Below are 20,965 nucleotides of genomic sequence, written 5' to 3' on the forward strand. Positions count from 1 at the left end.
TTTCTCTGTTTCTGTTGCTGTTCCTCTGTATAATATGCAGACAACCTAAAATCTGGAAACATGCTCCAAGTTAAATTCAACAGTGTTATAAAAGTAATCTTCATTTTCTGAGATATCTCTTTGGTCTTTAACTAGGAGATTATGGAGTTAGAAAACAATATTCCTTCCAGAAAATTAAGAAACAGAGTTTGAGGAAACTATTTACCAGATGGTTTTGAATTAATCAGGTATTATGTCAGAGAGTATGTACTAATATGACCTAAAATACTTGATACTACATTTTGCCATTGAGGGCCTCTATATGGCTTTCAGGGATGACCTTTGTTCATCATTAAAAGTAAGTGAACAAAATACTATCAGCCAGATGTAGAAACTGAAAAAAAAAAACCCAACCAACAAAAAAAAACCAAAAACCCCAAACATAATCTTGATTAACTCTTCGCATGTATGAGACTGAGCCAGTCTGTCATGTATTGGTTCTTGCAAGCACCATCAGCATCTAAATTCAGCACCCTTAAGGCAACTCCAAGATGCTACACCTGAAAAATGTGTACAGCATGATGAGCCCCACATTTCCTGAGTCCAGATGACAATTTAAAAACAATTATTTGAATAATAAACTTATGTGTGGCTACCAAGAACAATCTGGACCCAAAATTTTCAATCTATACATGAAACAATGGTCATCTTATAATTTCTACTCCCTGATACAATGAATTAAGCCTTTCAAGGAGGGAAATGAAGAATAATGCTTGACTGAAGTCAGACAGTGAGTATCTTCATGTGCAGGATAGATACTCACTTAGAAGATTAGCCATTTCCTGAACAGCTGACCAAAACTTGAATCATACTAATGTCCATGAACATTAAGCAAAGGGCATAAAAGTAGTTGAATCAAACAGCTGTTTGCTATTAGAATGAGTGTTCTCAAGTACTATGTAGGTAATATTTGGACAATGTATCTCATTGCTTAGGATAAGTTAAAGAAACCATTCTCTGGAAATAATTGTTTCTGCACAGACTTCCATTATCACATTTCTCACCCTATTTTTCTCTCCCATTAGCTGCCGTGGCACCTCATCTATGTCTGGTAAAACAGATAAGTGGTTGTCATCAACCCCACTACACAAAATACTCATTATATCTGCTCTCTGAATACTTCAGATGCTCTGAGCAGCACATTTCTCTTCCTCTGGCGCAGGCAGTTTGTCATACCCTTGCCTTCTGTGTGCTGACTAAGGGAAACGAGAGTTGCAGGGTTCCTGCTGGCCATGACGGCAGGCGCTCCCTTCTCAGTGGGCTCCTTGCTCAGCTCGCTCGTAGATGCAAAACTCGCTTCTGGGCAGCTATTCTCCTGGTTGAGAACCCACATTTTGTATCTCCTAATTGTGCTAGTACACACAGCACTGCTAGCTGGGTGAGGGAGGTGATTGTCCCGCTCTGCTCTGCACTGGTGCGGCCTCACCTGGAGCACTGTGTGCAGTTCTGGGTGCCACAGGATAGAAAGGACATAAAGCTACCAGGGAGTGTCCAGAAGAGGGATACAAAGTTGGTGAAGGGTTTGGAGGGGAAGCCATATGAGGAGTGGCTAAAGACACTGGGTTTTTTCAGCCTGGATAAGAGGAGACTGAGGGGAGACCTCATGGCGGCTACAGCTTCCTCACAAGGGGAGGAGGAGGGGCAGGCGCTGAGCTCTTCTCTCTGGTGACCAGTGACAGAACCCGAGGGAATGGCAGGAAGATGTGCCAGGGGAGGTTTAGATTGGACATAATGAAAAGGTTCCACCCAGAGGGTGGTGGGGCACTGGAACAGGCTCCCCAGGGAGGTGTCACGGCCCCAAGCCTGACAGTGTTCAAGAAGAGACTGGACAAGCCCTCAGACACATGGTGTGAACTGTGGGGTTGTCCTGTGCAGGGACAGGAGTTGGACTCGATGATCCTTGTGAGTCCCTTCCAACTCAGGCCATTTTGTGATTCTATGATAATTCTGACAGACTGAAAATTATGGAGCCATTTGCACTTTCTCCACAGCTGTGGGAGAAAGGAAAGCAGCTCCAGGGGCAACGGAGGAGTGGGGCCAGTCATGCTCGGGGAGCCCCTGCCTTTCCACACAGCCTGCTGAGGGACACCAGGTAGCCACATCTGACAAGGTGTGCCATTTGTAGGTGGTTGCAACGTAGTGAGATGTACCCAGTTGAAATGACTATGGTTTGGCAGGTCAGGACCCTCATTCTCTTTTGAAATAGAGAAGACTTATGGTGGATTTAGCCCACTAAGCGGGACCTAGATCTGTGCTAATCTGCAATCAGCCCCAGTCTTTCAGCCATATATTTCTGATACTTCTAACATTCCTTGAATAAAGGTTCAAGGAAAACTTCAAAGTCTACTATTGCTCAGTGAAATGAATACTAACTAATGACATTAATTTATGGACTTCAGTCAGATTCTTCACCTGAGTAAGGAATTAAAATTTTGTAATGATGTATAGTCACAAATTAACATCCGTAAGAACTGCTGGCATTTTTGTTCATCTACTAAAAAATCTTACAAGATGGTTGCATGATTCAAGACTTTTTTTTTTGTCATTTCAGAAAATAAAGGAGTAACTATTTTGTCTCTGAGAAGTTAAAATACATAATTTTGTTCATTTTTGTTTGGTTCGATATATTCTAGTAAAGATTTTCAGGAAAAAAAAAAGTACCCCTGAACATGTATTACTTCACGTGCATGTAGAAGTATAAACACAGGAAAAGGCAAACATTTAAAAGGACATTATGAACTGAAATTTGACTCTCATTCTAACCAAAGAAGTAATTGGTAATAAGTTTAAAAGTACAACTACAGAATTCTAGTAGTTAAGATTTCAAAAAGAAAAGTAATTTGTTGGTATCAAATTTGTCCATTTGGTCTCAATTTGTAACTCGGAGCAGTGCAAACATTAGAAATAGTGGCAAGCCAATTGGATTTTTAAAGTGTGTTTTGGCTAATATTAAAAAAGGCAAAACATAGAAATAGACTTTTGTTTACAGCCTAAACTTCAGCTTTTGTCCCTTGATGTTATTTCCATATATTTAGATCTTGAATTATGCTTACCTTCCCAAAATAATAGGATAAAAAACAAATGAAAAAGAATTAGTGTACTGAGAAAAAGCAGATTGCCTCACAAGTTCTAGCTTGCTTATTGCCTTCTACCATTCTGGCTACAAAGGCAGTGCTATTGCTCAAATATTACTACCACTAACTTCCCAGCTAAAATAACACTACTATGGCAAAAGTCCTAGTATGAGTTACTCCATATTTACCAAACGTATTTTATATGTATGTAATCCCTCAGAAAGGCTACATGGCTACATAAAATTCAGTATGGCATAAAGTTAGTCTGTATTATGTTCTGAAGTACCTGTTGCAGTGAGATAATGGAATAGCAATATAATAGCAGTTACCACAATTCAGTCTTTACAAGTCAGCAATGTCAACTGACATTTGATTATAATAATGTTTTATGAAAAGACAAATAATGGGGTTTTTTAGAGAAGTTTTTTGACAATGGGAACTATTTTTGCAGGTGACTGGCAATCAAATATAGACAGCCAAGAAAAACTTCTGGCAAAAAAAGAAGAGTGGAGTGACAAGCAGGTAACTAAAGGTTCCAAAATCCTACTACTGTACATCCTCCACTGTTAAATCCCTCTTTAGACTGGAAAAAAAAAAAACCCCTTCCATCCCAAGAAAGAAAAAGAAAACTGGTTTTACAAAATTATGAACTTCCTTCCTGTACTTATTTTTAGATTTAAGCTTTTCTGACAAATTATTTTATAAAGCTCAGATAAAACTATTGACACAAGATCTGAAATGGATCTGTGCTTTGGTTCAAATCATGTTACCATGCTTGTTTAAAATACTCTTAAATATTTTTTTTTCCCTATTGTTTCTTTCTCTATGATCACACCTCTGCACCCCCCCCTTTTTTTTTACATTCCAAAACTGCATAGTAGCCTTTCTTCTACCAGACTACCCTGTTTTGAAATCTTTAATGGTTTCTTGACAATACCAGTTTCACACGATCCTGTTGTCTAGCTGTTCCTCTGCCTATCAGTTCCCCTTGAGCCTTTCAGACAATTTCAATAAACTTTGAACAAGGGACAAGGGTTTCCAATGAGAATTCCATTCCTACAGATTTTGGGAAGATTGTTAGCAAGAGGAGGAAGAAACGCAAAAGACATACCCACTATTAGAAAAGCAAGTACAATTTAGTTATTATACCTCCTGGTTGCTATTAGCTAATTAAGATCCTGACTAGTCCAGCACATTTCATAGACTCATAGAACAGTTTGGGGTGGAAAGGGCTTTAAAGATCATCCAGTTAAAGTAAAACAGGCACTTTAGCACATGAGGGATGTAATTCAAGGTTGGAAGGGAACAAGATGCTCAGCCATAAGAAAACAGACCTCTTTAGTTCAATGCGCACACAGCAACTCTTGTGTTTAGGAACCGTATGTAAAGGAAAATAATCATCACATAATATGTAGCAGATAGAATTACGTGAACAGCCTCCTTCAACTTTATACCAGTGCAATGACAAACACTCTGTGTGCAGAGATGCATTCAGAAAAACTAAGAAAATGGCAGTAGTTTGTAAATCTACAAAATTTCTTGCAGGTTTTTTTTTACAACATTCTTATCTAGCACACTTAGGAATAACATCATTGACAAGTTTAAAGAACAGTTCCCTTCTTCCCTTACTCTAGTCCTAAGGCTGGAAGGAAGTCAGACTTCTTCAAGGTTCATGTGGATGAAGAGGACCATATGCTTGTCAAATCAATTTGTTAAACTCTGTCCAAAGCCTATGAAATGGACGCTTTTCACATGGACATCACATGGTTTATCTGAGGACAGTTCGGCTAAGAACCAACTACACAGGAAAAATGAAGTATTCTGAATTGCTCCCTCTCTAAAAGATATGCTTTTGGGCCTGTAAACAGTTGTTTTCATAACTGATCTCTTCTAAGCATTTGGTAGACATATAGAGAATTTCTGCTTATGCTGTTCATTTAACCCTTATTTGAACAACTAAGCAAATAACAGGAAAATGCCACACCATTTTTCCCATCATAAGAATTGTTCCTAATACAAAAACATCCTTTCTTCAATGTAAAAGACCACAGTTCCCTACAGAATATTTATCAAATTTCTAGGATTTCTACCTAAGCATGCATTCTTTTGTATCTACAAGTATGGAGCATAAATTGGGTTTAACTGCTTCAAAGAAACTTTCAAGAGTGAAATGACGCTCACGCCAGCATCACTGTTAACATCTCATACAACCAGAAATCAAAAGTGGAAAGACAGAAAGTTACAGCTATGAAGGGAAATCTTACACTGATGTGAGGAACGGAGAAACTAAAACGAAATGTCAATATTCTACCTCTATTTGTAACATAAAAGATTTGGCAACACAGAACAGTGTTTGCAACTCCTTGATATGTTACTTCTACTGGATTTTTTTTTCTTAATTTTGAATGTTAATTTAAATGTTCAGTAAGTGCCGTTTGAGACCTCAGTGTGACACACCTCACATCTGTCCCCAGGATTGTATGGAAGGTAGAGACTACAGCTGAGTTTCGGAATACACACACTATACCTAACTTTAAAAATCTGGATTCTAGCTTTGTTCCAAGTAGAAAAGCCTTAATATATGGTGTCTAGATATAGTAATTATATGCTGAACATGTTAAACTCATCTTAATTATTTGTCATTGCAATAACTTTATTGGGTTTCACTTACCAATTTAAGGGATACAGAGAGCAAAGTTCTCACTGAGCTGCTTGGCATTTTCTCATCAGATACACTAATCACCTGCCATGATGGCTAAAGAATATAGCTGTCTCAGGGCCCTGAAGGCAATAATGGGGTCCCTTGGCAGCCTCCCCCAGGGCCTGCCTGCACCCCTTCCCAGGACCCCATTTCAGCCCAGCCAAGCAGTGAGGTGTCCAATGCCCAGGACTGGGGCTGCTCTGGTGGCCCTGGCTGCTCCTGGCTGGTGGGTGGGATGAACCCAGGTTTCCAGGGCCTGATCGGATGCCCTGGGGAGGCCCTGATGGTCAGGGGCCCCAGGGAAAAGATGGGGGGGCCTGACAAGACCTGTGACATATGGGGAATATCTCTGCATATCTCTTGAATCCTCTTTGATTTTCATCTTGTCACCCAACCAATGGTGAACAACAACCTCTGCTCTGAGAGCAAGTGTGGAAATATCAGACACTGCTCACCACTCATTATTCCCAGGATGAAAATATCATCTATGTAATGTTTTGTGACCAGTGTGATATAATTATGCTTGATATTTGAAATGACAACTGTGAAAAATAAGTTTTATTTCCACACATCATTATTGCCAGAATAATATCCAAAATATACACTGCATAAACCAAAGACTTGGGCAAGTGCAAAGGACTCCCTTACTGGCACTTACGTGAAAGGACAAATAAGTCAATGAAAAAATATGTAAACCAAGAAGATTACTCATGTGCTTAAGTGATTTACTGGATTGGGCCCAAAAATACTGAAAATGTTGCAACATTGATCCTTGATGTGATCCCTTACAACAAATCTTAATGTCCAGGCAGTAACTTGTTTGATTTCCAAGCAGTGTTTTCTTTTTAAGAGAAACTTTGCTTATCTGCTGATTTATTTATTTTCTGGGAGCTGGCAGATACTATGTAATGCAGTGTCTAAGAGGGTGAACAAAAAGGAAAAAAATGATCTTTCAAAGGTCTGTGGTAAAATTCTGCTTTCTCCCTTCTGTTACTGCTCTTTTATGCTACCAGTTGCAAAGCTCTATAGCATTACTCTGCATCAGCAACATCCTAAGTTTCACCTTTGTCTATGGAGCAGTGTGGCAATACTTAGAGTTTAACAACTGGGTATAAACGCACCTATTAACACAGAGTTTTCCTTAATTCTGAACCATTCCCTTGCCACTATGTTTCATTTTTCCTTTCTTTTGGGTTAGTCAACGAACAACATAATGAGCTAGCTTGCAACTGGTCTCATTTTGTTTGATAGGCTGGGTTGAGTGCATAAGCTGGGAAGCCTGAACAGAAATGTTTCCATTCCCCACATTTTCATACTGAATTAAAAATGTTGCAAAAGGATTTCTAATCATACCAAGGATTATGTACACAGGGGAGTTAAACAAGAAGAAGTACCAAGGAATATATTATTCTGTCATAGTTCTCTGAGTTACCACTTGTTTTAGAACAATTAGCAAGTTTTGCAAGTGTTTACTGTCTCCTGTCTTCATACCACGGATACTCTTTAATCGGGACTTTATCTCACTGGTATCCTTTCGTTTCCATAGTTGCTGGACAAAGGTAAACTGGTAACATTTATCTGTAATACTGGAGAGGGCGGAAAAAAAGTTACAATCTTTTCCAAAGTCATCGCACCAGAGGAGCCACAACACCAACCCTGGAGATCTCTGCAAGCCCGAGTGAAGAGTGATGGGTACAGATTTTTGTTTGGGAGAAGAGGGAGAATTCCCCAGTCAGAAGCCTGGTGTGCAGTTTGCTTGTTCAGCAACCACAAAGTGTCATTACCGTCCCAATATCTTCTTTTATTTGGTGCCATAAATAGCTGTCTACTTCAGCCTATTGCGACCTTTGATTAGCATGGCCACAAGCAACTGCCGCCCTGTCAAAGCACTTCAGAATATACTTTTAAAACAGGAAGGTCAAATGTAAAAGTAAGGGAATAAGCATGAAGCCATTTTTTCCCCCATACAAGTGCAAAATTCCTCTTGTATCTCATTACGCTTCTGCAAACTGTATATAAACTCTAATCTAAGATCATAAAAATACCACCAAAGCTGAAACTACTGGAAAGCTGAAGAGGAATCAGTTTGTTCCAAACCTAAGGTTTCAATTAAACTAATGAGAGCTTCCACTCCTCTTGGGTGAAGGAACCCTTCTTCACAAGAGGGAATACTTGCTACAAGTTGTAAGAGTATTGTTTCTACAACTATTGTTCATATGTTGTTTTTTTGTTGACTTTTATGTGAACTGACAGTCAATTTCTTGGCAGATGGTTGAGCACATTATAAAAATCCGCTGAGGTGTCACTGTTTGGCTCTGCCAAAAAAGCCACAGTAGTTAGAAGGAACACAGTATTTGGGCTGCCATTAAGACAGGGGTCTACTTAACAATAAAAATAAATGAACCTCAATAAACACAGCAGTTAATTTTTAAGGATAAGAAGTGTCAAAAAATATACAATTGTTTGAGGTGCCATTGTGGCTCTAAGTCACCAAAACCAACAAAGAGCTCAAGGGAGAACACCGTGGCAGGCAAGGAAAGTCAAATGCATTATAGTTGCCGTAGTTTAAAACACTCTCCCAGGAGAACAAACTAGATAAATTGCAAATAGGAGAGAAAATTGATAAAGAAATTGATAAAGGACAAAAAAGGAGAAAGGAGGCCACAATAACATGCTCAGAGGAATGAAAAACAAGATAAAAGTGCTCTTCTTTTTATGATTACACATATTTCTAACCCAAATATAAACAGGCTTACACTTACACAGATTTTCACCATAGTTACGGCTTTTTGTTGTTGATGAAGAAAAAGCATGTAAAAATATTCTCAGTAAACAATTGCTACATTTGTGCAGTGATGATGCAGCTGCATCCTTTGTTAACTGAGTGGTTAATGTAGAGATGTACTTCAGATTTCCTTCCCAAAGAACACTATCTAATCATTAGCAAAAACAAGGACTAACTCAAACTTTGATAAAATAGGAAATAACAGTAGATATCACCACTTGGTTTTGAGCTCTACCTTTTTACAGAGAACAACCCACCCACAGCTCCTGCAATGAGCAACTGGTATTTTAGTCTTTGTCAGTGCATGGTCCAAAAGATAAACTTTTTGCACAAGAGCTAAGGCTGTTAGCTCCAGCCTCTTGGGCAAATTCCAACCCATGCAACACAAATTCCACCCGTGTTTTCAGCTGGATACTGTATTTTTCACTTCCTGCTCTGAAATTCTTGAATAGTGCTGTTAAAATAAGACTCCAACCTTGGAATACAAACAAAACAAAAAGTTAAGCATTATTTCAGGTATCCTCCAAGACCAAGTTTCCTAAACTTCTGTCCTTCCACAAGGCACACTTTCACATTTTTCTCCAGGTTTTAAATCCAGGTTTAAAGTTTCCCTGGTTACTATAACATACAGAGTATCTACATAGTGTGGGATTCTTGACGCTGTATAGCAGTCACGCACGTGGAAGGAAGAAACGAGCAACAGAAGATTCGTTTAGCTTTTTAAATGCTGCCATCCCCACACCAGGTATCTGTGCTGAGAGAGGCAGCGTTTCACTGAGGAATGAAGTCACCCCTGCGTGCACCCATGTCAGCTCCGAGGCCCAGCCCGCGGCCTAGCAGGGGCCAGTGCCCGAGGGACGGGACGGGACGGCCCGGCCGTCGTTGCGCTGACCGCTGCGACAGCCACAGCGACCGCGCACGCACTGGCAAACCCCGCCTCCCGCCTTGCTCGCCCAGGGTGTTCCCAGCCCCGGGCGACGAACGGGCGCCCCGCAACCGCCAGGGCTTCCCGCCCGCCTCCGGCCGCGAGTGGGCAGCCGGGGCGCCTCTGCCTCCCCTTCCCCCGGCTTTGTCCTCCCGCCCTCTCGCACGGCGACCCGAGAGCGGAGCGGTGCGGCCCGCCACCGCTTATCGGCCGCCACCGCCAGGCCCAAGGGGACGCGCCGGCGTAACGGCCGCAGCTGCCGGCCCGGCGAGGCCCAACGCGGCGGCAGCGGAGGGGAAGGCCGGGCCCAGAAGGCAGCGGCTGCGTGACGTCATTATCCGGGCCCTCCGCGCGGTTCGCCCAGAGGGTCACAATGGAACCCGCTCGAGCCCAACCGACGTGAAACAGGCGCGCGCGCGCACACATACACACGACACCGTCGTCCTCCCCCCCGCCTTCCTCGCGCGCGCTCCCCTTCGCACACACGGGGGTGGGGGTGGGGGCAGGCGGGCCGCGGCCCGGGCCTCGCCGCTGCGGCGTGAGTGACAGCCCGGGGAGACGGGGGCGGGGAGCGCGTCACGCCGTTGGGGTGGCGGAGCCGCTGCCGCGCTAGGTCTGGGCCTGCGGTGCGGAAGGCTCTGCCGGGGCCGCCATCTTGCCCAGGGCCTGGCCAGACGGAGGTGCGCCGCCGCCGTCGGGAGCGCGAGCAGCCGCCGCCGCGTCTCGCCTCGCTCCCTCCCCCCACCCCCCGCCCTCCCCTGCCCCCACACGCACGGAGCCGTCAGCGCGGAGCGCTCCAGCCGCCCGGGCCGGCCCCTCCGCTGCCACCTTCCTTCCTGCTCGCCTGCCTGCCTGCCCCCGCGCACAGCGGCCGCTGCCGCCCAGCCGAGCCCCAGGCCCCGGCGAGAGGCGCGGGGTGCGTGTGCGCCCCCTCCCCCGCGTGCGCCCGGTCCCCGGACGGGGCGGAGCGGAGCGCGCAGGCCCCGACCAAGCCCCAGCCAGAGTCGAAGCCCAGGGCCGCCGGGCAGGAGCTGGTGACGCAGGAAAAACGCCCCAGCGGTGCCGCCGGCGCCGGAGAGAGCGGAGCAGCCAGGTCCGGGATCTGAAGCGCGGGCAACGGCGGCAACTTCGCCTTCTTCCCTCCCGTCGCAGTACACGGAGCCTGCCCGGGGGGTCCCGTGGAAGCGGAGCCGCCCCCTCAGTCAGCCGGCTGCACGTCCGGGATCGCGGGGCCTGGCATGAGACTCTGCCCTGCTGGCTGCCTGGGATGAGGCAGTCTCCGGCCCTGTTCCTTCGGCAGCATCCAGCAGGGCACCTGGCCGTCGCAGCAGCAGCCGCGGGACAAGGGGAAGCCGTGCGGGGGTGAGTGGCGGAGCGCTGTGCCCGGGCGGGGCCGGGGCCGGAGCCGAGGCCGGGACGCGGCGAGGCGAAGCGGCTGCGCGGGGGCAGCTGTTCCGTGCTGCAGCCGGCGGCCGCCGCCGTGCAGAGCGGAGGGGAGGCGCTCCCCGGGGATGGGGCTCCCCGGGTCGGGGTGCAGGACAGCGGGGTGCGGCGGGGAGGAGGGGGCGAGCCGGGCCCCGTGGGGCGGCGAGCAGGGGTGGGGATAACGGGCGGCGGGTGGCGGCAGCGCCTCCCTCGCAGCCCCCGGCGTGTGGCCCTGCATCGCTGGTGTTTTGGAGGGCAAGGGAAAATGGCTGACGGCTCCTCATCCTCTCCCCGGCTGCCGGGGAGTGGAAGTGCTCCGCGCCCCTCGCGGGGCTCTGCCGGCCGGCCTCTCCCGTCGTTCCCCCCGGTGCCGCCGGGCGAAGAGGGCCCGGCGGCTCCCCGCAGCGCTGCACCCAGCTTTGCCTCCCCTGGTTCTCGCTTCCCTTCGCACTGAACGCCATTACTGAGGTGGAGTGATTGGAGCCGTGTAGGCCCGGGCGACGCCTGGAAATAAGGCCCTGCCGAGGCGCTTTGCCTACAGTCTCAATGAAAACCACCAGCACCAGCTCCTTCACGCCCGCTGTAAACATTATTAACGCGTAGGCCACTCCTCTAGTCTCGGCTTCCAGCAGCCCTATTTCGACGCACAAAAAGCGTTCGTGGATTTTCTCTTATTCTTCCTCCAGTTCGCCCTGCTGCTTATTCTCAAAGTTATGTCTTGGGGCTCGTCTGTTGCCATTTGTTTTAGGCAGTATAACCCTCTCCCCTTGTCCAAGGTGTGTGTCAGGGGTAGTTGCATGCAGTTTGGCTACCGATATTCTCTGTTACTGTCCTCAAGAAAACCAAGAGTTTCACCAGTTGGATGGGTTATTGGGGTTTCTTGTGTGTTGGTGATCACGTTATTTAACGTGTGCTGTCCCACCTTGTGCAGTATTGTTTGTATACTGAGAGAATAGCCTTTGAAAAAGATATATTTTATTCTTAAGTGATTTTGTTTTCATAGAAGCATCCAAAAGTGTTGAGGTTGTTCAAAAGACGTCATATTTCATTTTCAGGTTGCTCTCTCAGAAGTATTTTGGAATGTGCAATAATACACGACACAGGAGCGTATAGGAAAAAGTTATTTCACAAAATAATTGTTCTTATTAAAGGTTCAAGGGACTCCCAAGCTCACTGTAGACATATTGTGTCTATCTCAGCTGTCTTCGTGTTGTCTGTACAACTTGATTTATATTCACAGTTCTGCAATTATATTCATATCCCTGGAAGTCTGTATCATCCTGAAGACCCTCTGAGGTCATAGGCTCAAAGCTAGCACAAGGCCCACTTTTGCTGACCTAGTTGCAGAACTAGGACCTGTATTTTTAAAAAGTTGTTGAATTTAATATGCAACGTTAAGTATACTAGTGGCAACACTTGTTACAACAGACTGGGTAACCTGTGTTTTCCAGGTTCTCAAATGCCTGACAAATGGATGTTAAAATTGTTAAAGTTTAGGAGGAGACTGACAGGTGTTTGGAGGATTGACCTTTATTATGGAATTGAAATAGTGTCTTTAGTAAGAAATACGTAGGGTTGACTGAAATATGCAGGCAGTTAACTTTATTCTTCATCTTTTAAGGTTTTGCTTTGAGAAACTGGCAGGACTCCCCACCATTCCTGATCAAGTAACATATTTATGTCAGCAAAATCTAAGTCGTACAAAAGGGTGTTGGATTTTTTGTTTTTTACTTGTTTGTAGGTTTAGTGTTGTTTGTTTTTTTTAATAATGCTTTTGATTCTTTGAGTTTAAGTAATGTTGATTCTTTGAACTAACAAAATGTAGTAGGACATATCTAGAATTTTGGGGAAGCATATAAAATACATGTATTGGTTATTCTGTTGCAATACACTGGACAATAGCGATGTTTAATGGTAGCTTTGAATGAAAAACAATCATAAAGCTGCAGTGGAAGAAACTCAAGTATCAGCATTGAGGGGGGGAAGGAAGCTAGCTAAAAATAAATGAAAAATAAATGTAAGATTGTATCATAGCATATTTTTAACTTTTTTCCTTTTTCTCCAATATCTTATGTACTTTTGTGTAGGTTTTCTTAATGTTATTTCTTTTGGCTACCCTCTTAGTCTTTCCAGGCCGCAACTGCTTCATGTCTTGCAGAATTTGCCCTTGTGGTGATGCTTCTGCCGATTGAATTGACAGGAAGACTACATCTGGAGGTGGTAATCAATAAGAATGGTGGTAGCAAAACTATTTACTCTTTCTCTATCTGTGAAACACTGTCACCCTTATATAAACATTTTATTTCCCACATTGTGGTGCATTTGTACTCAGAAGTAGAGCAGTGCAGCTACTCTCTCTTCACACTTTTAGGTTTATACATTTTATTAATATTGTGGAATTTTTACAGGTGAGACTCAGGATAAAAATAGTGTATTAGTGCGTATTGACAAAATTAAGTAGGCTTCTAAGAAATCGAAGGTACCTGTAATACCTTTGTTCCAAGACATCTTGCATTTAATATAGAAATTAATTTAGGACTTTCCAGTATAATACAGCTTTTGGTAAAATATGTAGGAATTCAGTTATTTATTAGTTGAACAAATTGCTTTAAAGTAATTTAAAGTTATGTTCCTATCAGCTGTGTATTAAAAATATATTAAGTTCAGAACTTATTTCAGGTATTTGAATGGCAGCTGCTTTTGTGTTAGGCAGTTCTCTGAGTGTTTGTATATATATATATATGTTATTTCTTTTCTCAGAAATATTGTTTTATATATCCTAAGACATCTACAAACTGTAGGTATATTTTGAAAACATGCTGAGCAGGATAGCCTCATTTGTGAAATAAATAAATCAAAGGTGTTCCTTACTGTTTTTCACTCAAAGTGCATTTTTTTTGTTGTTTTAAAAAACAGACCGCCCCCCAGCTCCAAAAACTATTACACTTACTTTAATTCTTTTTCTTGTAACCACAAATATTGTTTAATTAAATCAGTAGTCTTGCTTATCCAGTGCTTGCAGAGACCAGTGTGAAGTGGTTGTCTGAAGATGTAAGAAACTTTACTGGGCTTTCTGTTCACTTGAAAAGCTATGTATGTGAAGGCTTTTGTGTCCTTTAGAAAATTGTTTCCTGGATGCTAGCATTAGTGTTAAGGTGAACATGTGGACATGGTATCTCCTGTTCAGGAATCTTAAGTTTTTCTTACAACATGGATGTGCCTCCTCTTGAAACTCTTTGTAGCTGCATCCAGTTTTTTTTATCCATATCACTCTCGTTTAAAATCTGAGTTCAAAATTTAAAGCTGTACTTAAAGGTATGTTTTGGGAATAAGCTTGGTAATATCTGTCTTCTGTTGTAGTACCATGCCTTTTGCAAAGCTAGCAATGCTGTGTGGTGTTGCTGTAGACTTGTCTTACATCATCCACAATGTTTGTGGTATATAAACACACAACTTTTTTTTTTTAAACGTATCTGAACTTTGTTATGCACAGTGTCTCCCTGACACAAACCTAAAGAAAAAAGAATTAAAAATTAAGCTACACCACTATACCTGCACCTTACCATCAGTGTAGAACATTCACCACAATCTTTATTTTGCTCCATTTTTTTTAAGAGGTTCTTATTCTGCAGTATCCAGTAGTGATGAATGTCAGTTGCTTAGCTGTCTTGCCAAGCAATTTGTTATGTTTAGGAGGAGTGGTTTGGTAAACCTTTGTATTGCAGAATGGTAGTTAAAAGAAACAGTCTTTCCATAACAGGAGCAAGGGATGGAAAGAAGGTCTTTCATAAGCATATGCTTGCATGCAGTAAGACTTGAATTTCTATACTTGAGAAGTTTGAGCTACTTTGGATTCATGTGTTAGAAAAATGCAGTGACATTTTCCACATATAAAATCCAGTTTTTGTTTTCTTATTAACGTAGGAACGTCTTCAATTTCTCACAGTTATAATGAATTACAGCTTTGTAATGAGTTGAGGTATCGTTTTGAAACAGTTACGTTGTGTTGGCTGTCTCTGTTATGCTAAAGGCTATAGCATGACTTGGGAATATGGTTAACAAAAAAGTTCCTTCTGCACTCATAACAGAACCTTGTTTTGACTTGAGATTTTGTTCTTTAGAGTCTTGAATAGATAATGGCAAAAAGCTGTTCTGTCATGACTTTACACCCTCAAAATGTCAACTATTGCATTTCTGAGACATTGCAGTGTCCTCTTGAGCCCATTGTGTGCTTTGAGCGCTTTCTATAGATCTAGTTTAGTAAAATAATTTAAAATACTGAGTGTTGATAATGTTACAGGAGAGCTGTTAATAACTTTCCTCACAAGAGGAGAGGAGGAAAGTAAGGTCCGTCTTAAAGTAGCCAATTGTGACTTAGTGTGAAATCTTCTTGCTTCTTTTTTTTTTTTTTTTTTTTTCCTTCCTCTGAGGGAGCTTAACAGCACAACTGGTTCCTTTTGCATTTTCTGTTGTGAATTTTCTGATATTCGCTTTGTTTCATAAGAAGCCATTAGTTTATTCATTTTATTTGAGAGTTGTATTCAGTCTGCTTGATATGAAAGCCTTTTGGTTGCCAGCTGTTGATGTGTTCAAATAATAAAAATTAAAATGCTGGGGAAAAAAACCCCATTTTGATACATCTGTGTTAACAGGCTTACTTTCTAAAAGAAACATTACTGATGTATGGTTTTCTTAAAGGATTTGTTAGTATTAACTGTGAGAGTGATTACTTGCTTTTGGTTAACGTCTTTTTGTTAGTACACCTCCAAAAGAGATTCATGGCATGTAAATTTAAATCTAGTAATGTTTTGAATTTGAATAATGTTTTAGTGGAACAGTCTGCCCAGGGAAGTGGTGGAGTCACTGTCCCTGGAGGTGTTTAAAAGACATATAGGTGAGGCTCTTAGGGACATGGTTCAGTGTTAGATTTAGGTTATGATTGGACTCAATCTTGAGTAATTTAAAATGATCCTACAATTCTATGAATGCTAGTATTTTTCTAGTTTTTCATCAAGTTAAAATGAAGCCTGCTTTAGAAGTAATGGATCGCTATCAGGAACATTATTGTGGGCAACTTCTATTTGTAGCATACTTGATCTGCTTGCAAAAACAGCATGTAACCCTGTTTTGTGATTTACACAATGTAATTGCCAACAGAAAAATGTTATTTTATTGCATGTAGATCTTTGCATGGACCTCTTAGCACATCATACTGTTTGGTAGTTAGAATTTAGCCATGAATTTACTCATAGGGGGAATTCCACATTGCATCATTCCTTAAGGATGTACATCTCTGAATGGAGAATTCTTGCAGAAGAAACCTCTTTTCCAAATATTAAAGAATTTCAGGCCTACCTTTTTATTAAGCTTTCATGTAAAGTACCCAAAACTCGAGTAGTAAAAAATTGTCCCTAGAAGAGCCTTTGTTTAAGACAAGTAATGCTATTTTTGTAATAGCTAAATGGCAACATGGAATGACACGGAAATGTACCTGATAAATTCCATAGACTTCAATCCTTAAAGCACTTCATTGCTGCTTAACCTTTTGTCTAGCTTCAGTAAGACTAGGTGTGGGAGGAGGAAAAGGTGGTGGTTTGGATTAGGGTCCCCTGAAATGGTGAAAGAAGAAAAAGGATGTTATTTAGAAATACGTTCAGTAAAGAAAAAGACAGTAGTGATATGTACTAGGTAGGGTCCATCTGTTACTAGACAGGCTTTTTTTGGTTGGAGGAAGTGTCCTCACCGGCACTGTGGTGTGGGATAGTGGCGACAGGTCTGTATTGACAGTGGGTGGAACATCAGTTTTCTTCTCCAGAAATGAAAATTGACAGTGAGGTGAAGAAAAGCCTCTTACTTTTCTAATATGAGAAAGAACATTGTTGTCAAAATATACTGGGATCTTAGAAAATGAGCCTTGCATCTTATGGTGTTTAATTTTTTCTACTGTCTTAGCAGTGGAGTACTTCAGTGTGTTTTTGTGTAAGTTTCAACAGAACAAGTCCATGAATTTGAAAGTTAAATGAGAAAGGTGGATCTGCTTTGCTTAATTTTTAGGCGAATAGGTTGGTGAAAGACCAAAATTATGATTAACCAAAAGCTTAAACTGTATTTTAATCTATATTTTATATTAGACTTCTTATATTTCTAATTTAGAAATAAGATGTTAATTGTTTGGTGATTTATAACATTTCCTTTTAATGCTTTTTCCTGAATCATTAGCCTGTGAGGATTTCAATTGTTTTCTTTTTAACTGTGACATAAATTATCTGGATCTTGGAGGTGAAAACTCCAGGTACTTGTTCTGCAGTTTCAGGCTCCACTTTTGCATAGCCCTCCATTTGCGTTGACCTGTCTTCCAGACAGAGGTTTATTAATCACAGTGGGACCTTAAAATCCCCGGTGCTTTTCCTTGCTGCTTATAATTGTGTGTGAATGTGTATACATGCAGGTGTGGGTCTGTGCATACAGACATACAATGGGACTTTTTTTAAGGTGATGTACTGACTTTTCCCCTGGGTGAGGTAGTAATGTCAGATTTCTTAAGTGCTTTATAGCTCCCTTGCTGTCTTGGAGTTTCTTTATGGTAGTTCTGGTGATTAGGTAGGAAAATAACCTCCAGATTGCCTGAAAATTCTTACTGTTCTTATTCTTGTGGCAGTTTAGCCAGATTGCTGCAGTTGACAGTTTGTAACGTGTCCAGTGAATATGTAGCTCAAAACATGGATTCCCCTTATGGCATTTGAGAAGCCATTAATTTCTTTCAATTTCCTTCCATGTTTTAAGACTGGGAAAACAGATTTTTTTTTTTTTTTTTTCCATAAAATGTAAAGCTTTGAAATGAAATAAAAAGCTTAATTTTCATCATTGTCAATGGATGCAGCAAGGTTAGCATAGTGGTAGTGTGAAACCTTGCTGTAAGTTAATTTGTCTACAGCCATGGAAAAAAAAAACAAAACACTTGATCTATATCAGCCTCTGGTTAGCAGGTATATGACTGAAGTTTTTCATTTATCTGCACCATCCTAAGATTTTTGACCAGGCAAAGAAGAGTTTGGTGATGCATCCTGTCATGAATTTTCCTTTTTCTTCGTATCACTTTCCTGATAATGGAATGAATATTTAGAACCACTAGCAACTTCTGGATGTGATGCCTGGAGGCAGCTGGATGAGGATAGTCAGTGACCGACATGATGTTAGTTTTGTTTTGTTACTGGCAAGTAGGTAGCAAAATGAGAGTTTGGAGATTCATATGGACTGTGTTGATTGATCCCTAGTTGGTACTTCAGAAGATAATTTTTTTTTGGAAATTGAAACTGTACTCAATACTTTATGTGCTGTTTGTCTATATGCTTTGTATATACTTAGATGTGAATATCACACAGGAAGACTGAGATGTTGTAGAAGTTGTATACATTATCTAGACCACCGGCAAGTAACTAACAGTTGAGAGCAAAGAATCAAAATCTCTCCTGTGAGAGCTGCTTCAGCCTTTTTAGTATGTACTTACAGTATACTACACCTTAAATACAGTTTGAGGGATTTTCAGTATTGATGAGCCACTGTGGTTCTTTATGGGTCTGAAAATACGATATATAGTAGTATTTCACACTTAAAATAAAGACTAACCCTTTAGTTCTACTTTGTTTATTCCAACAGCAAGGTTTTACTTTAAATGTGAGTTTATAATTGTATGTCATTTAACTGCTGAGTAACAGTTGTCCATCGGAATTCTGTATTCCATATCTATTTAACACAATCAGTTCTCTAGTGTATTTGACAAATTTATTTTCTCAGAACTTCTGTGCCAGAAATGGGAGGAGTGGGGAGGGAAAAAGCCTTAATGACTATGTTGACGTTTAAACAGTTCAGCTGTAATGGTTTTTACATCTATAAGAACTATGAAGACATTTGGGGGTTACATTTCTGAAGACTGGTACAATAGGTATAAAAAACTTGGCTTCTTTCACAAGCTGTTTGTTTTCTCTTAAGATACTTTAAGATGTTTTCTCTTAATAAGAAATGAGGATTTTTTTTGTTTAAATTTTTGTAGTTTAATCCTACTTGTCTGCTTTAAAGAAATGTTGTGGTGAGATTTTATCGATCTCATAAAATCAGGGTCTATGCATTTACGTTTTTTCTTTTCCTTCCTGAATATCTTCTGTTTAATTAATTCTGTATTTTCTTGTGCTGTTTTTCCTTGAAAATGTTACTTAGGAATTCAGAGTGCCCGATTATTTTAGTGGGTCTCTTCCTTCAGACTTTTTTTTCCTTTCCCTTGCTCTCATATGTCTGGGTAGCTCATGCTTCTGGGTAACTAATGTTTTGTTTCACCAAAATTGGTGAGATTAGGTATACACTTTGAATAGACTTCCTTGCTTGGAATACAGTGTCTTCTTTACAGACAACAGCTTGTCACAGGGTGTGCATAATCAGGTTTGTGGTTTTTTGTGTTTTGTTTTGTGTTTGGTTTTTTTTTTTTCTTTGCTGAATCTGTGAATATGAGGTTGATGTTTGAGGTACCTTACTTTTGCTGAAATGCTTGATAAGTGCAAGTGAAAAACATTTGGTTCCTTCCCACCCCAATTTAAAACATAAATTGAATTTGGATAGGAATGTTACTTTTTTTTTTCCCAGCTACAGTATGTATTATTTCATCAGGACTTGATATTTGTAGTACTTCAGAGCAGATTCCTCAGCAGACCTAAAAGCTTGATTTTTTTTTTTTTTAATTAATTTTTCAGTTGAATTATCAGATGGCTCAGTGAAGTTGCTTATAAATTGTGTGCAGTCGAAAAGAAATGATGCAAAGAGCCTTGGAAGAGATGCACAAGCCATGATCTATTTAAGTATTTTACCATTTAAGGGGGATATTTTCACTTGAACCGGAGGTAATTTAAGAAGATTCCTCTAAGTTCACATAAAGGTGGAAAATGGAGAAATGTGAGAATTAAACTTGTCATTAAACCTGTGTTGTGTAGTGTTGCCCCCTGCCCCACTTAATGGTGAACTCTTCCTCCCTTTGGATCTTTCACTCATTCAGTTTGGAAGATGGATTGAATTGGATTGTCATTCAGTATTTTCTCTTTGGAACTCATTCTGTAAATGCACGTGTTACATCAGTCTAAATTCCACACAGGGTAGAATTATTACTCAGTTAATAAATTTGATAGGTGCTTTTTACTCTCAGCCTGTACGTTTGCCAGACATTAATGTATTCTTTCTTACATCACTCTGTAAATTAAAAGATTTGTGTTATCTTTTGGTTGATTGGTGAAGAACTGAGGCACAGAGGCTGTAAACTTCAGAAGTACCTCCTGTCATAACTTTTCAACAGATTTTTGTTAGATGTTCAGGTTTTACAGACAAAGTAAACCAGTGCCCAGAAAAACAATAGGAGGATGAAGAGGCTAATCTCAAAAAGGTATGATTTTTCTAGCAACATATATGAGCAACACACATACAGAATTAACTTCTCGGGGGTTCTGTATAGCTGCCTTAAAACCCAGAGATTTCCCTTTGGCTTCTGCAGTTCTGTTTTCTTTTCTTGTAAAATATCATTTAACTTCTGCAACAAATAACATATGGACAGTTTCTCTTTCTGATACCTCAGTTGATTACTGTCTACCCGTGGGACTTAGTTTGATGGAAACTAACTTTATTTTGATGGAAATGAAATTAGAGTGGAAACCAGATTACTCTGAAAAACCCAAATTATTTAGAAGAAAAATGACAAATGGAGCCGTTGATAAATCTAGAGAGCAGGCTCTGTCTCACACAGACACAAAATTTTATTATATGAAAATTTCCTAAAAAGTAGTAAGATATTGACTGTCACAGTGGATACAGCTATTGTACTCAGTTACTGACACTCTGTCATCTCTCATTCCAGTTTTTGTGACCTGAATTTCCAGATAATATTTGAATTGTGCAGTCTTGTTTACAGTTTCATAACTCTGGCCTTTTTTTGTCAGCAGATATATTATTTTTTGCCAGCTTCTGTGTTTTACATCATCTGC

At 41.1% G+C, this 20,965-nt stretch overlaps 1 protein-coding gene across 3 annotated transcripts in view; it reads left to right on the forward strand.

Moving 5' to 3' along the window:
* Nucleotides 1-10,294: 10,294 nt before the first annotated feature.
* USP9X (ubiquitin specific peptidase 9 X-linked) overlaps nt 10,295-20,965 on the forward strand; it is a 103,747-nt gene continuing 93,076 nt past the window's right edge. For 2 of the 3 annotated variants that reach the window (XM_080341169.1, XM_080341171.1), the window contains exon 1: nt 10,296-10,886. The gene's annotated coding sequence lies outside the window, so the exon portion shown is untranslated. Of the gene's footprint in view, nt 10,887-20,965 lie in introns of all 3 variants that reach the window. The other variant, XM_080341170.1, reaches the window with a different exon arrangement.

Source organism: Nesoenas mayeri (assembly GCF_963082525.1).
Source record: "Nesoenas mayeri genome assembly, chromosome: 1".
Lineage (NCBI taxonomy): Eukaryota > Metazoa > Chordata > Aves > Columbiformes > Columbidae > Nesoenas > Nesoenas mayeri.